The 16127-nt window shown below is 38.6% G+C and overlaps 1 long non-coding RNA gene across 1 annotated transcript in view; it reads right to left on the bottom strand.

Moving 5' to 3' along the window:
* Positions 1-2429: 2429 nt before the first annotated feature.
* LOC309978479 overlaps positions 2430-16127 on the bottom strand; it is a 115389-nt gene continuing 101691 nt past the window's right edge. Inside the window, exon 2 of the long non-coding RNA XR_014327129.1 lies at positions 2430-2461. This is a non-coding gene — a long non-coding RNA (uncharacterized lncRNA). The remainder of the gene's footprint in view (positions 2462-16127) is intronic.

Genomic DNA, 16127 nt, shown 5'->3' with positions numbered 1-16127 from the left:
GACTCCTACACATTGGATGACTGAGAAAATACTCACATTGAAATAGGTAGGAAAGGCTGAGACACACTCTCACCATAAACCCCACCACAGCACAGCACCTTACAATTGGAAGAGAATCTCCAACTCCCAGTTTCTCCCTGAGAAGCAGAGGGGTCGGACCACACATAAAGCACCCCAACAAAGGCTGTAATCTAAGGGATGGGCAAATCACCTTGCTCTGAGACACAACACAGCTTGGAATTCATGAGTCCCACAGGACCATAGTAAACAAAGAGACAGTTTTTAAATGGATGCATGAGCATTTCCCAGGGCTATCCCTGCAGCTCCAACCACATCAGGACTCAGTGCAGAGGGATCAGGCAACAACGCCCATTTCCCACTTTCTCCCTGGAAGGGATTTGATCGCATCCTTTCCCAACTAGTGCCTGAGGACGTGGCTTCTAATCAGCCTGCAACTGAGAGCTGCCTAGGATCCTCCTAAAAGAGCTGGTGGGCAGGTCCCCCACCTCCTCCCTCTGGCTCATTCACAGTAAAACCAAGTCTCTGGTATCTCTCAGGAAGGAACTTGTCCATACATCTAGCACCCCACCTGCTATGGATGCCACCTGAGGGACTGGCTCTGAAATCGCTTAGCTGGGGGAGCTGACAAAGGATAGGCATTCAGAAGTTTACCAGGACCATGCAAAACAAAGAGGCAGTTCTATATGGGCACACAGGCACCCCCAGCGACTCTTCCCTCTGGCTCAGCAGAGAAGGCACAAACATCCAGCTCTCAGTTTTTCCCTGATAGGGGCAAGACTGCATATCTAATGTCCTGTCTTTCCCAGCTGTACCCTGAAGATCAGCCTTTTAATTAGCTTGCATTAGGCATCTGAAGGGGCAAAACTGTTAAAACTAGTAACCAAATTCAATAAAGTTGTAAGATACAAAATTAACATATAAAAATCAGTTGTGTTTCTATACACTAAGGATGAACTGAGAAATTAAGAAAACAATCCCGGGGGACGAGGGGAAGATGGCGGAAGAGTAAGATGCGGAGATCAACTTCCTCCCCACAGATACACCAGAAATACTTCTACACGTGGAACAACTGCTACAGAACACCTACTGAACGCTGGCAGAAGACCTCAGACCTCCCAAATGTCAAGAAACTCCCCACGTACCTGGGTAGGGAAAAAGGTAAAAGAATAAACAGAGAAAAAAGGAATAGGGATGGGACCTGCACCAGTGGGAGGGAGCTGTGAAGGAGGAAAGGTTTCCACACACTAGGAAGCCCCTTCGTGGGCAGAGACTGCGGGTGGTGGAGAGGGGAAGCTTCGGAGCCGCAGAGGAGAACACAGCAACAAGGGTGCAGAGGGCAAAGCGGGGAGATTCCCGCACAGAGAATTGGTGCCGACCGGCACTCACCAGCCCAAGAGGCTTGTCTGCTCATCCACCGGAGCGGGCAGGGCTGCGAGCTGAGGCTCGGGCTTCGGTCGGAGCGCAGGGAGAGGACTGGGGAGGGGTTAGTGCACCACGGCTAGCCGGGAGGGAGTCCGGGAAAAGGTCTGGAGCTGCTGAAGAGGCAAGAGACTCTTTCTTCCCTCTTTGTTATATGGTGCGCCAGGAGAGGGGATTAAGAGCGCTGCTTAAAGGAGCTCCAGAGATGGGCGGGTGTGAGCCGCGGCTAAAAGCATGGACCCCAGAGACGGGCAGGAGACGCTAAGGCTGCTGCTGCCGCCGCCAAGAAGCCTGTGTGCAAGCACAGGTCACTATCCACACCCCCGCTCCGGGGAGCCTGTGCAGCCCGCCAATGCCAGGTTCCCGGGATCCAGGGACAACTTCCCCGGGAGAACGCACGGCGAGCCTCAGGCTGGTGCAACGTCACGCTGGCCTCTGCCGCCGCAGGCTCGCCCAGCACCCCGTGCCCCTCCCTCCCCCTGGCCTGAGTGAGCCAGAGCCCCCAGATCAGTTGCTCCTTTAACCCCGTCCTGTCTGATTGAAAAACAGACGCCCTCCGGCGACGTACACGCAGAGGCGGGGCCAAATCCAAAGCTGAGCCCCTGGGAGCTGTGAGAACAAAGAAGAGAAAGGGAAATCTCTCCCAGCAGCCTCAGAAGCAGGGAATTAAAGCTCCACAATCAACTTGATGTACCCTGCATCTGTGGAATACAGGAGGTGGACGTTGAGAGCAAGATTTATGATGTTTTCCCCTTTTCCTCTTTTTGTGAGTGTGTATGTGTATGCTCCAGTGTGAGATTTTGTCTGTACAGCTTTGCTTCCACCATTTGTCCTAGGGTGCTATACGGCCGGTTTTTGTTTTCTTTTGTTTTTTGGTTCTTTTTAATTTTTCTTTTCTTTCTTAAAATTAATTTTAATAACTATTTTATTTTACTTTATCTTTTTTCTTTCTTTCTTTTTCTTTCTTCCTTCCTTATTTCCTTCCTTCCTTCCTTTCTTTCTTTCCTTCCTTCCTTCCTTCCTTCCTTCCTTCCTTCCTTCCTTCCTTCCTTCCTTCCTTCCTTCCTTCCCTCCTTTACACAACGAATCATCCCAAATTGAGGAAGTGGACTTTGAGAGCAAGATTTATGATTTTTTTCCCATTTTCCTCTTTCTGTGAGTGTGTATGCTTCTGTGTGAGATTTTGTCTGTATAGCTTTGCTTCCACCATTTATCCTAGGGTCCTATCCATCCGGTTTTTTAAATTTTTGTTACTTAATAATTATTTTTAAATTTAATAACTTTATTATATTTTACTCTATTTTATTTTACTTTATCTTCTTTTTTTCTGTCTTTTTTCCTTCCTTCCCTCCTTCCTTCCTTCCTTCCTCCATCCCACCATCCCTCCCTCCCTCCCTCCCTCCTTCCTTTCTTTCTTTCTTTCCTTCTTTTCTTCTTTCTTTCTTTCTTTCTTCCTTCCTTTCTTTCTTTCTTTCTTCCTACATGTACTAATTGTTTCTCTCTAATTTTTCTCCCTTTTACTCTGAGCCGTGTGGATGAAAGCCTCTTGGTGCTGCAGCCAGGGTCAGTGCTGTGCCTCTGAGGTGGGAGAGCCAACTTCAGGACACTGGTCCACAAGAGACCTCCCAGCTCCACATAATATCAAATGGCAAAATCTCCCAGAGATCTCCATCTCAACACCAGCATCCAACTTCACGCAATGACCAGCAAGCTACAGTGCTGGACACCCTATGCCAAACAACTAACAAAACAGGAACACAAACCCATCCATTAGCAGAGAGGCTGTCTAAACTCATAATAAGTCCACAGACACCCCCAAAACACACCACCAGACGTGGACATGCCCAACAGAGAGACAAGATCCAGCCTCATCCACCAGAACACAGGCACTAGTCCCCTCCACCAGGAAGCCTACACAACACACTGAACCAACCTTAGCCACTGGGGACAGACATCAAAAACAGTGGGAACTATGAACCTGCAGTCTGCAAAAAGGAGACCCCAAACACAGTACAATAAGCAAAATGAGAAGACAGAAAAACACACAGCAGATGAAGGAGCAAGATAAAAACCCACCAGGCCTAACAAATGAAGAAGAAATAGGCAGTCTACCTGAAAAGGAATTCAGAATAATGATAGTAAAGATGATCCAAAATCTTGGAAATAGAACAGACAAAATGCAAGAAACAGTTAATAAGGACCTAGAAGAACTAAAGATGAAACAAACAATGATGAACAACGCAAAAAATAAAATGAAAATTACTCTAGATGGGATCAATAGCAGAATAACTGAGATAGGAGAATGGATAAGTGACATGGAAGATAAAATAGTGGAAATAACTACTGCAGAGCAGAATAAAGAAAAAAGAATGAAAAGAACTGAGGACAGTCTCAGAGACATCCGGGGCAACATTAAATGCACCAACATTGGAATTATACGGGTTCCAGAAGAAGAAGAGAAAAAGAAAGGGACTGAGAAAATATTTGAAGAGATTATAGTTGAAAACTTCCCTAATATGGGAAAGGAAATAGTTAATCAAGTCCAGGAAGCACAGAGAGTCCCATACAGGATAAATCCAAGGAGAAATACGCCAAGACACATATTAATCAAAGTGTCAAAAATTAAATACAAAAATAGCATATTAAAAGCAGCAAGGGAAAAACAACAAATAACACACAAGGGAATCCCCATAAGGTTAAAAGCTGATCTTTCAGGAGAAACTCTGCAAGCCAGAAGGGAGTGGCAGGACATATTTAAAGTGATGAAGGACAAAAACCTGCAACCAAGATTTCTCTACCCAGCAAGGATCTCATTCAGATTTGAGGGACAAATTAAAACCATAACAGACAAGCAAATGTTGAGAGAGTTCAGCACCACCAAACCAGCTTTACAACAAATGCTAAAGGAAGTTCCCTAGGCAAGAAACACAAGAGAAGGAAAAGACCTACAGTAACGAACCCAAAACAATTTAGAAAATGGGAATAGGAACATACATATCGATAATTACCTTAAATGTAAATGGAACAAATGCTCCCACCAAAAGACAGAGATTGGCTGAATGGATACAAAAACAAGACTCATATATATGCTGTCTACAAGAGACCCACTTCAGACCTAGAGACACATACAGACTGAAAGTGAGGGGATGGAAAAAGATATTCCATGCAAATGGAAACCAAAAGAAAGCTGGAGTAACAATTCTCATATCAGACAAAATAGACTTTAAAATAAAGACTATTAGAAGAGACAAAGAAGGACACTACATAATGATCAAGGGATTGATCAAAGAAGTAGATATAACAATTGTAAATATTTATGCACCCAACATAGGAGCACCTCAATACATAAGGGAAATACTAACAGCCATAAAAGGGGAAATCGACAGTAACACATGCATAGTAGGGGACTTTAACAGCCCACTTTCACCAATGGACACATCATCCAAAATGAAAATAAATAAGGAAAGAGAAGCTTTAAATGATACATTAAACAAGATGGACTTAATTGATTATTATAGGACATTCCATCCAAAACCAACAGAATACACATTCTTCTCAAGTGCTCATGGAACATTCTCCAGGATAGATCATATCGTGGGTCACAAATCAAGTCTTGGTAAATTTAAGAAAATTAAAATTGTATCAAGTATCTTTTCCGACCACAATGTTATGAGACTAGATATCAATTATAGGAAAAGATCTGTTAAAAATACAAACACATGGAGGCTAAACACTACACTACTTAATAACAAAGTGATCACTGAAGAAATCAAAGAGGAAATTAAAAAATACCTAGGAACAAATGACAATGGAGACACGACGACCGAAAACCTATGGAATGCAGCAAAAGCAGTTCTAAGAGGGAGGTTTATAGCAACACAAGCCCACCTTAAGAAACAGGAAACATCTCGAATAAACAACCTAACCTTGCACCTAAAGCAATTAGAGAAAGCAGAACAAAAAACCCCCAAAGTTAGCAGAAGGAAAGAAATCATAAAAATCAGATCAGAAATAAATGAAAAAGAAATGAAGGAAACGATAGCAAAGACCAATAAAACTAAAAGCTGGTTCTTTCAGAAGATAAACAAGATAGATAAACCATTAGCCAGACTCATCAAGAAAAAAAGGGAGAAGACTCAAATCAATAGAATTATAAATGAAAAAGCAGAAGTAACAACTGACACTGCAGAAATACAAAAGATCATGAAAGATTACTACAAGAAATTCTATGCCAATAAAATGGACCGCCTGGAAGAAATGGACAAAATCTTAGAAATGCACAACCTGCCAAGACTGAATCAGGAAGAAATAGAAAATATGAACAGACAAATCATAAGCACTGAAATTGAAACTGTGATTAAAAATCTTCCAACAAACAAAAGCCCAGGACCAGATGGCTTCACAGGTGAATTCTAACAAACATTTAGAGAAAAGCTAACACCTATCCTTCTCAAACTCTTCCAAAATATAGCAGAGGGAGGAACACTCACAAATTCATTCCACGAAGCCACCATCACCTTGATACCGAAACCAGAAAAGGATGTCAGAAAGAAAGAAAACTACAGGCCAATATCACTGATGAACATAGATGCAAAAATCCTTAACAAAATACTAGCAAACAGAATCCAACAGCACATTAAAAGGATCACACACCATGATCAAGTGGGGTTTATTCCAGGAATGCAAGGATACTTCAATATACGCAAACCAAGCAATGTGATAAATCATATTAACAAATTGAAGGAGAAAAACCATATGATCTTCTCAATAGATGCAGAGAAAGCTTTTCACAAAATTCAACACCCATTTATGATAAAAACCCTGCAGAGAGTTGGCATAGAGGGAACTTTCCTCAACATAGTAAAGGCCATATATGACAAATCCACAGCCAATATCATCCTCAATGGTGAAAAACTGAAAGCATTTCTACTAAGATCAGGAACAAGACAAGGTGGCCCACTCCCACTGCTCTTTTTCAACATAGTTTTGGAAGTTTTAGCCACAGCAATCAGAGAAGAAAAGGAAATAAAGAATCCAAATTGTAACAGAAGAAGTAAAGCTGTCACTGTTTGCAGATGACATGATACTATACATAGAGAATCCTAAAGATGCTACCCGGAAACTACTAAAGCTAATCAATGAACTTGGTAAAGTTGCAGGACACAAATTAATGCACAGAAATCTCTGGCATTCCTATACACTAATGATGAAAAATCTGAAAGTCAAATAAAGAAAACACTCCTATTTACCATTGCAACAAAAAGAATAAAATAGCTAGGAATAAACCTACCTAAGGAGACAAAAGACCTGTATGCAGAAAATTATAAGACACTGATGAAGGAAATTAAAGATGTTACAAATAGATGGAGAGATATACCATGTTCTTGGATTGGAAGAATCAACATTGTGAAAATGACTCTACTACCCAAAGCAATCTACAGATTCAATGCAGTCCCTATCAAACTACCACTGGCATTTTTCACAGAACTAGAACAAAAAAATTCACAATTTGTATGGAAACACAAAAGACCTCGAATAGCCAAGGCAATCTTGAGAACGAATAACGGAGCTGGAGGAATCAGGCACCCTGACTTCAGTCTATACTACAAAGCTACAGTAATCAAGACAGTATGGTACTGGCACAAAAACAGAAAGATAGATCAATGGAACAGGATAGAAAGCCCAGAGATAAAGCCACACACATATGGTCACTTTATCTTTATAAGGGAGGCAGGAATGTACAGTGGAGAAAGGACAGCCTCTTCAATAAGTGGTGCTGGGAAACTGGACAGGTACACGTTAAAGTATGAGATTAGATCACTCCATAACACCATACACAAAAATAAGCTCAAAATTGATTAAAGACCTAAATGTAAGGCCAGAAACTATCAAACTCTTAGAGGAAAACATAGGCAGAATACTGTATGACATAAATCACAGCAAGATCCTTTTTGACCCACCTCCTAGAGAAATGGAAATAAAAACAAAAATAAACAAATGGGACCTAATGAAACTTCAAAGCTTTTGCACAGCAAAGGAAACCATAAACAAGACCAAAAGCAACCCTCAGAATGGGAGAAAATATTTACAAATGAAGCAACTGACAAAGGATTAATTTCCAAAATTTACGAGCAGCTCATGCAGCTCAATAACAAAAAACAAACAACCCAATACAGAAATGGGCAGAAGGCCTAGTTGTTTCTCCAAAGAAGATATACAGACTGCCAACAAACAGATGAAAGAATGCTCAACATCATTAATCATTAGAGAAATGCAGATCAAAACTACAATGAGATATCATCTCACACCAGTCAGAATGGCCATTATCAAAAAATCTAGAAACAATAAATGCTGGAGAGGGTATGGAGAAAAGGGCACACTTGCACTGCTGGTGCGAATGTGAATTGGTACAGCCACTATGGAGAACAATATGGAGGTTCCTTAAAAATCTACAAATAGAGCTACCATATGACCCAGCAATCCCACTACTTGGCATATATCCTGAGAAAACCATAATTCAAAAAGAGTCATGTACCAAAATGTTCATTGCAGCTCTATTTACAATAGCCCAGAGATGAAAACAACCTAAGTGCCCATTGTCAGATGAATGGCTAAAGAAGATGTGGCACATATATACAATGGAATACTACTCAGCCATGAAAAGAAACGAAATTGAGCTATTTGTTATGAGGTGGATGGACCTAGAGTCTGTCATACAGAGTGAACAGAATGAGAAAGACAATTACCATATGCTAACACATATGTATGGAATTTAAGAAAAAAATGTCATGGAGAACCTAGGGGTAAGACAGGAATAAAGACACAAACCTAGTAGAGAACCGACTTGAGGATATGGGGAGGGGGATGGGTTAGCTCTGACAAAGCGAGAGAGAGGTATGGACATATATACACTACCAAACGTAAGGTAGATAGCTAGTGGGAAGCAGCCGCATAGCACAGGGAGATCAGCTCGGTGCTTTGTGACCGCCTGGAGGGGTGGGATAGGGAGGGTGTGAGGGAGGGAGACGCAAGAGGGAAGAGATATGGGAACATATGTATATGTGTAACTGATTCACTTTGTTATAAAGCAGAAACTAACACACCATTGTAAAGCAATTATACCCCAATAAAGATGTTAAAAAAATAATAATTGCAATTCCAATTTTAAAAATAAAAGACAAGAAAACAATCCCATTTACAATATCATCAAAAACAACAAAATTCTTAGGAATAAATGTAACCAGGAGATGAAAAAATCTGTATACTAAAATGTATAAAACATTTATTATTTTTTAAATTTAAGTATAGTTGATTTACAATGTTTCAGGTGTACAGCAAAGTGATTAAGTTTCACACACACACACATTCAGATTCTTTTCCGTTGTAGGTTATTACAAGATATTGAATATAGTTCCCTGTGCTATACAGTAAGTCCTTGTTGTTTATCTATTTTATATATAGTAGTTTTTATCTGTTAATCCCAGATTCCTAATTTATCCCTCCTCTCCCTTTCCCTCTTGGTAACCATAAGTGTTATTTTTTTCATTTCTTTATGTTTCTTTTGTTTCCACTACTCTAGAAGAAGGTGCCCAAAAAATTTTGCTGTAATTTATGTCAAAGCGTGTTCTGCCTATGTTTTCCTCTAGGAGTTTTGTAGTATCTAATCTTACATCTAGGTCTTTAATCCATTTGGGGTTTCTTTGTGTATATGGTGTTAGAGATTATTCTAATTTAAAACTTTTACATGTAGCTGTCCAGTATTCCCAGCACCACTGAGGAGACTGTCTTTTCTCCATTGTGTATTCTTGTATCTTTTGTCATAGATTAATTGACTATAAGTGTGTGGGTTTATTTCTGGGCTTTCTATCCTGTTCCATTGATCTGTGTGTCTGTTTTATCCCAGTACCATACTGTTTTGATGACTATAGCTTTGTAGTAGAGTCTGAAGTCAGAGAACATGATTCCTTCAGTGAAAAGTATAAAAAATTGATGAAAGAAATTGAGGAACATATAAATAAATGGAAAAGTATCCCATGTTTGTGGATCAGAAGAATTAAAATTGTTAAAATGTCCACACTACCCAAAATGATCTAGAGAGTCACTGAAGCCCTTATCAAAACTTCAGCAGCACTTTTAAAAGAAATACCAAAAAAAACCCTCCTAAAATTAAAAAAAAAGCACACAGTAAGCCTTAAATAGCTAATGCAATCTTGAGCAAAAAGAAGAAAGCTGAAGGCATAACACCTCCTGATTTTAAAATATATTACATGGGTATTGTAATTAAAACAGTATGGCATTGGCATTAAAAACAGATACATAGATCGATATAACAGAACAGAGATCCCCCAGATAAACCCATAGGTATATCATCAATAACTTTTTAACAAAGGCATCAAGAATACACAACAGGGAAAGGATAGGCTCTTCAATAAATGCTGTTTGGAAAACTGGACAGCTACTTGCAAAAGAATGAAAATGGAACCTTATCTAATACCATACAGAAAAATCAGCACAGTATGCATTAAAGACTTGAGCACAAAACCTAAAACCATGAAACTTCTAGAAGAAAACCTAGGGGATAAGCTCCTTGACATTGGTGTTGTCAATAATTTTTCAGATTTGGCACCAAAAGCAAAGACAACACAAGCAAAAATAAATGGGTTGAACTACATCAGATTGAAACGCTTCTGCAATGAGAAGGAAACCATCAACAAATGAAAGGCAACTTGTGGAACAGGAGAAAATATTTGCATATAAAATATCTATAAGGGATTAATATCCAATATATATAATGAAATCATACAACTCAACAGCAGAACAAGCAAACATACAAAAACAAAAAGCATGAAGAACCTAGGGGTAAGGCAGGAATAAAGACGCAGACCTCCTAGAGAACGGACTTGAGGTTATGGGGAGGGGGAAGGGTGAGCTGTGACAGGGCGAGAGAGTCATGGGCATATACACACTAACAAACGTAGTAAGGTAGATAGCTAGTGGGAAGCAGCCGCATGGCACAGGGATATTGGCTCGGTGCTTTGTGACAGCCTGGAGGGGTGGGATAGGGAGGGTGGGAGGGAGGGAGACGCAAGAGGGAAGACATATGGGAACATATGTTTATGTATGACTGATTCACTTTGCTACAAAGCAGAAACTAACACACCATTGTAAAGCAATTATACCCCAATAAAGATGTTAAAAAAAAAAAACAAAAAACAAACCAAAAAAAGGAAGTAACTCAATTAAAAATTGTACAAAGGCATATTGTCAAAGGAGATATACAAATGGCAAAAAATACATTAAAATATGTGCAACATCATTAATCATCAGGGAAATGCAAGTTAAAACCACACTGAGATCACCTCAGCTGCTGGGATATCTGTTATCAAAAAGAGGAGAGATAAAGAATGCTGGTGAAGATGTGGAGTAAAAGGAACCCTTCTGCATTGTTGCTGTAAAGTGGTACATACATTATGGAATACAGTATGGAAGATCCTCAAGAAATTAGAAATAGAACTACCATATTATCCAGTAATATCACCAATATCAAAATCACCATTTTGAAGTGATATCTGTACTCTCATGTTTATTGCAGCATTATTCATAATAGCCAAGATATGGAGCCAATGTTAGTCTCTTTCAGGGGATGAATGGATAAAGAAAATGTGATAGATAGATAAATAGATAGATAGATAGATAGATGATACATAGATAGATAATAGATAGGTATGATAGGTAGATATAGATAAAATTTATCCTTAAAAAGATGGAAATCCTGCCATTAGCAACAACATGAATGAAACAGGAGAACATTATGCTAAGTGAAACAAACCAGACAGAGAAAGACAAATATTGCCTGGATTTACTTATAGATGTAATGTAAAAAATAAAGTCGTACTTATAGTAACCAAGTAGAATGGTGGGGGCCAGGGCATGGAATGTATGAAAAAAGGGGAGAGACTGATAAAAGGGTATAAAATTTCAGGTATAAAATGAATAACTTCTGAGTATCTTATGTATAGCATGATGACTACATTTGATAATACTGTATTGAATATTTGAAATTTCTGACAGATCTTAAATGTTGTCACTGAAAGGGGGGGAGGGAGGGAGGGAGAGAAAGAGAGATAGAGAAGAAAATACTCTGATAATGGCAACAATACATACTATAAATTTTTTAACATCTTTTTTAGAGTATAATTGCTTTAAAATGGTGGGTCAGTTTCTGCTTTATAACAAAGTGAATCAGTTATAAATATACATATGTACACATATCTCTTCCCTCTTCAATCTGCCTTCCTCCCACCCTCCATATCCCACCCCTCTAGGTGGTCACAAAGCACAGAGCTGATCTCACTGTGCTATGTGGCTGCTTCCCACTAGCTATCTATTTTACGTTTGGTAATGTATATATGTCCATACCACTCTCTCCTTTGTCCCAGCTTACCCGTCCTCCTCCCCATATCCTCAAGTCCATTCTCTAATAGGTCTGCATCTTTATTCCCATCTTGACCCTAGGTACTTCTGACCATTTTCTTTTTTCTTTTTTTTTCTTTTTTAGATTCCATAAAGATGTGTTAGCATACAGTATTCGATTTTCTCTTTCTGACTTACTTCATTCTGTATGACAGTCTCCAGGTCCATCCACCTCACTAAAAATAACTCAGTTTCATTCCTTTTTATGGCTGAGTAATATTCCATTCTATATATGTTCCACATCTTCTTTATCCTTTCATCTGTTGATGGACAGTTAGGTTGCTTCCATGTCCTGAATATTGTAAATAGAGCTACAATGAACATTATCGTACATGACTCTTTTTGAATTATGGATTTCTCGTGGTATATGCCCAGTTTTGGGATTGCTGGGTCATATGGTAGGTCTATTTATAGTTTTTTAAGGAACCTCCATACTGTTCTCCATAGTGGCTGTATCAAATTACATTCCCACCAACAGTTTAAGAGGGTTGCCTTTTCTCCACACCCTCTCCAGCATTTATTGTTTGTAGATGTTTTGATGATGGCCATACTGACTGGTGTGAGATGATATCTCATTGTAGTTTTGATTTGCATATCTCTAATGATTAATGATGTTGAGCATTCTTTCATGTGTTTGTTGGCAGTCTGTATATCTTCTTTGGAGAAATGTCTATTTAGGTCTCCTGCCCATTTTTGGATTGGGTTGTTTGTTTTTTTGATATTGAGCTCCATGAGCTGCTTGTATGTTTTGGAGATTAATCCTTTGTCACTTGCTTCATTGGCAAATATTTTCTCCCATTCTGAGGGTTGTCTTTTCGTCTTGTTTATGGATTCCTTTGCTGTGCAAAGGCTTTGAAGTTTCATTAGGTCCCATTTGTTTATTTTTGTTATAATTTCCATTTCTCTAGGAGGTGGGTCAAAAAGGATCTTGCTGTGATTTATGTCATAGAGTGTTCTGCCTAAGTTTTCCTCTAAGATTTTGATGATGTTTGGCCTTACATTTAGTTCTTTAATCCATTTTGAGTTTCTTCTCGTGTATGGTACTAGGGAGTGTTCTCATTTCATTCTTTTACATGTAGCTCTCCAGTTTTCCAAGCACCAGTTTTTGAAGAGGCTGTCTTTGCTCCACTGTATATTCTTGCCTCCCTTATCAAAAATAAGGTGACCATATGTGCATGGGTTTATCTCTGGGCTTTCTATCCTGTTCCATTGATCTATATTTCTCTTTTTGTACCAGTACCATACTGTCTTGATTACTGTAGCTTTATAGTACACTCTGAAGTCCGGGAGCCTGATTCCTCCAGCTCCGATATTCTTTCTCAAGATTGCTTTGGCTATTCAGAGTCTTTTGTGTTTCCATACAAAGTGTGAAATTTTTTGGTCTAGATCTGTGAAAAATGCCAGTGGTAGTTTGATAAGCATTGCATTGAATCTGTAGATTGATTTGAGTAGTAGAGTCATTTTCACAATGTTGATTTTTCCAATCCAAGAACATGGTATATCTCTCCATCTATTTGTATCATCTTTAATTTCTTTCATTAGTGTCTTATAATTTTCTGTATACAGGTCTTTTGTGTCCTTAGGTAGGTTTATTCCTCGATATTTTATTCTTTTTCTTGCAGTGGTAAATGGGAGTGTTTTATTAATTTCACTTTCAGATTTTTCATAATTAGTGTATAGGAATGTAGGAGGTTTGTGTGCATTAATTTTTTATCCTGCTATTTTACGAAGTTCATTGATTAGCTCTAGTAGTTTTCTGGTAGCATCTTTTGGATTCTCTATGTATAGACTCATGTCATGTGAAAACAGTCACAGCTTTACTTCTTTTCCAATTTGGATTCCTTTTATTTCTTTTTCTTCTCTGATTGCTGTACCTACAACTTTGAAAACTATGTTGAATAATAGTGGTGAAAGTGGGCAACCTTGTCATGTTCCTGATCTTAGTGGAAATGGTTTCAGTTTTTCACCATTGAGGATGATGTTGGCTGTGGGTTTGTCATACATGACCTCTATTATGTTGAGGAAAGTTCCCTCTATGTCTACGTTCTGGAGGGTTTTAATCATAACTGGGTGTTAGAAATTTGTTGAAAGCTTTCTCTGCATCTGTTGAGATGATCATATGTTTTTTCTCCTTCAATTTGTTAATGTGGTGCATCACATTCATTGATTGGCGTATATTGAAGAATCCTTGAATTTCTGGGATAAACCCAACTTGATCACGGTGTATGATCCTTTTAATGTGCTGTTGGATTCTGTTTGCTAGTATTTTGTTGAGGATTTTTGTATCTATGTTCATCAGTGATACTGGCCTGTAGTTTTTTTTCTAGAAAAGATGTGACATCTTTTCCTGGTTTTGGTATCAGGGTGTTGGAGGCCTCGTAGAATGTGTTTGGGAGTGTTCCTCCCTCTGCTATATTTTGGAAGAGTTTGAGAAAGACAGGTGTTAGCTCTTCTCTAATTGTTTGATATAGTTCACTTGTGAAGCCTTCTGGTCTTCGGCTTTAGTTTGGTGGAATATTTTTAATCACAGTTTCAATTTCAGTTCTTGTGATTGGTCTGTTCATATTTTCTATTTCTTCCTGGTTCAGTCACAGAGGGTGATGCATTTCTGAGAATTTGTCCATTTCTTCCAGGTTGTCCATTTTACTGGCATAGAATTTCTTGTAGTAATCTCTCATGGTCCTTTGTATTTCTGCAGTGTTAGTTGTTACTTCTCCTTTATCATTTCTCATGCTATTGTTTTGAGTCTTCTTTTTTTCTTGATGAGTCTGGCTAATGGTATACCAACTTATTTTTATATTCCCAAAGAACCAGCTTTTAGTTTTATTGATCTTTGCTATCGTTTCCTTCATTTCTATTGCAATTATTTCTGAACTGATCTTTATGATTTCTTTCCTTTTGCTAAATTTGGGTTTTTTTTTTTTGTTCTTCTTTCTCTAACTGTGTTAGGTGTAAGGTTAGGTTGTTTATTTGAAATGTTTCTTGTTTCTTAAGGTAGGATTGTATTGCTATAAACTTCCCTCTTAGAGCTGCTTTTGCTGCATCCCATAGGTATTGGGTCATCGTGTTTTCATTGTCATTTGTTTCTAGGTGTTTTTTAATTTCCTCTGTGTTTTCTTCAGTGATTTCTTGGTTATTAAGTAGGGTGTTGTTTAGCCTCCATGTTTTTGTATATCTTACAGATTTTTTCCTATAATTGATATCTAGTCTCATAGCATTGTGGACCGAAAAGATACTTGATACGATATCAATTTTTTTTAATTTACCAAGGCTTTATCTGTGACCCAAGATATGATCTATCGTGGATAATATTCCATGAGCACTTGAGAAAAATGTGTGTTCTGTTGTTTTTGGATGGAATGTCCTATAAATATCAATTAAGTCCATCTTGTTTAATGTATCATTTAAAGCTTGTGTTTCCTTATTTATTTTCATTTTGGATGATGTGTCCATTGGTGAAAGTGGGGTGTTAAAGTCCCCTACGATGATTGCGTTACTGTCGATTTCCCCTTTTGTGGCTGTTAATATTTGCCTTATGTATTGAAGTGCTCCTATGTTGGGTGCATAAATATTTACAACTGTTACATCTTCTTGGATCAATCCCATGATCATTATATAGTGTCCTTCTTTGTCTCTTGTAATAGGCTTTGTTTTAAATTCTATTATGTCTGATATGAGAGTTGCAGCTCCAGGTTTTTTTGATTTCCATTTGCATGGAATATCTTTTTCCATTCCCTCACCTTCAGTCTGTATGTGTTGCTAGGTCTGAAGTGAGTCTCTTGTAGGCAGCATATATGCAGGTCTTGTTTTTGTGTCCATTCAGCCAGTCTTTGTCTTTTGGTTGGAGCATTTAATCCATTTACATTTAAGATAATCATCAATACGTATGTTCCTATTACCATTTTCTTAATTATTTGGGGTTTATTATTGTAGGTCTTTTCCTTCTCTTGTGTTTCCTGCCTAGAGAAGTTCCCATAGCATTTGCTGTAAAGCTGGTTTGGTGGTGTTGAATTCTGTTACCTTTTGCTTGTCTGTAAAGGTTTTATTGTCTCCGTCAAATCTGAATGAGATCCTTGCTGGTTAGAGTAATCTTGGTTGTAGGATTTTCTCTTTCATCACTTCAAATATGTCCTGCCTCTCCCTTCTGGCTTGCAGAGTTTCTGCTGAAAGATCAGCTCTTAACCTTATGGGGGTTCCTTATGTGTTACTTGCTG

Source organism: Leucopleurus acutus (assembly GCF_964270905.1).
Source record: "Leucopleurus acutus genome assembly, chromosome: X".
NCBI lineage: Eukaryota > Metazoa > Chordata > Mammalia > Artiodactyla > Delphinidae > Leucopleurus > Leucopleurus acutus.
The sequence above is the reverse complement of the archived record's forward strand: the minus strand, read 5'-3'. Positions and strand labels throughout refer to the sequence as shown.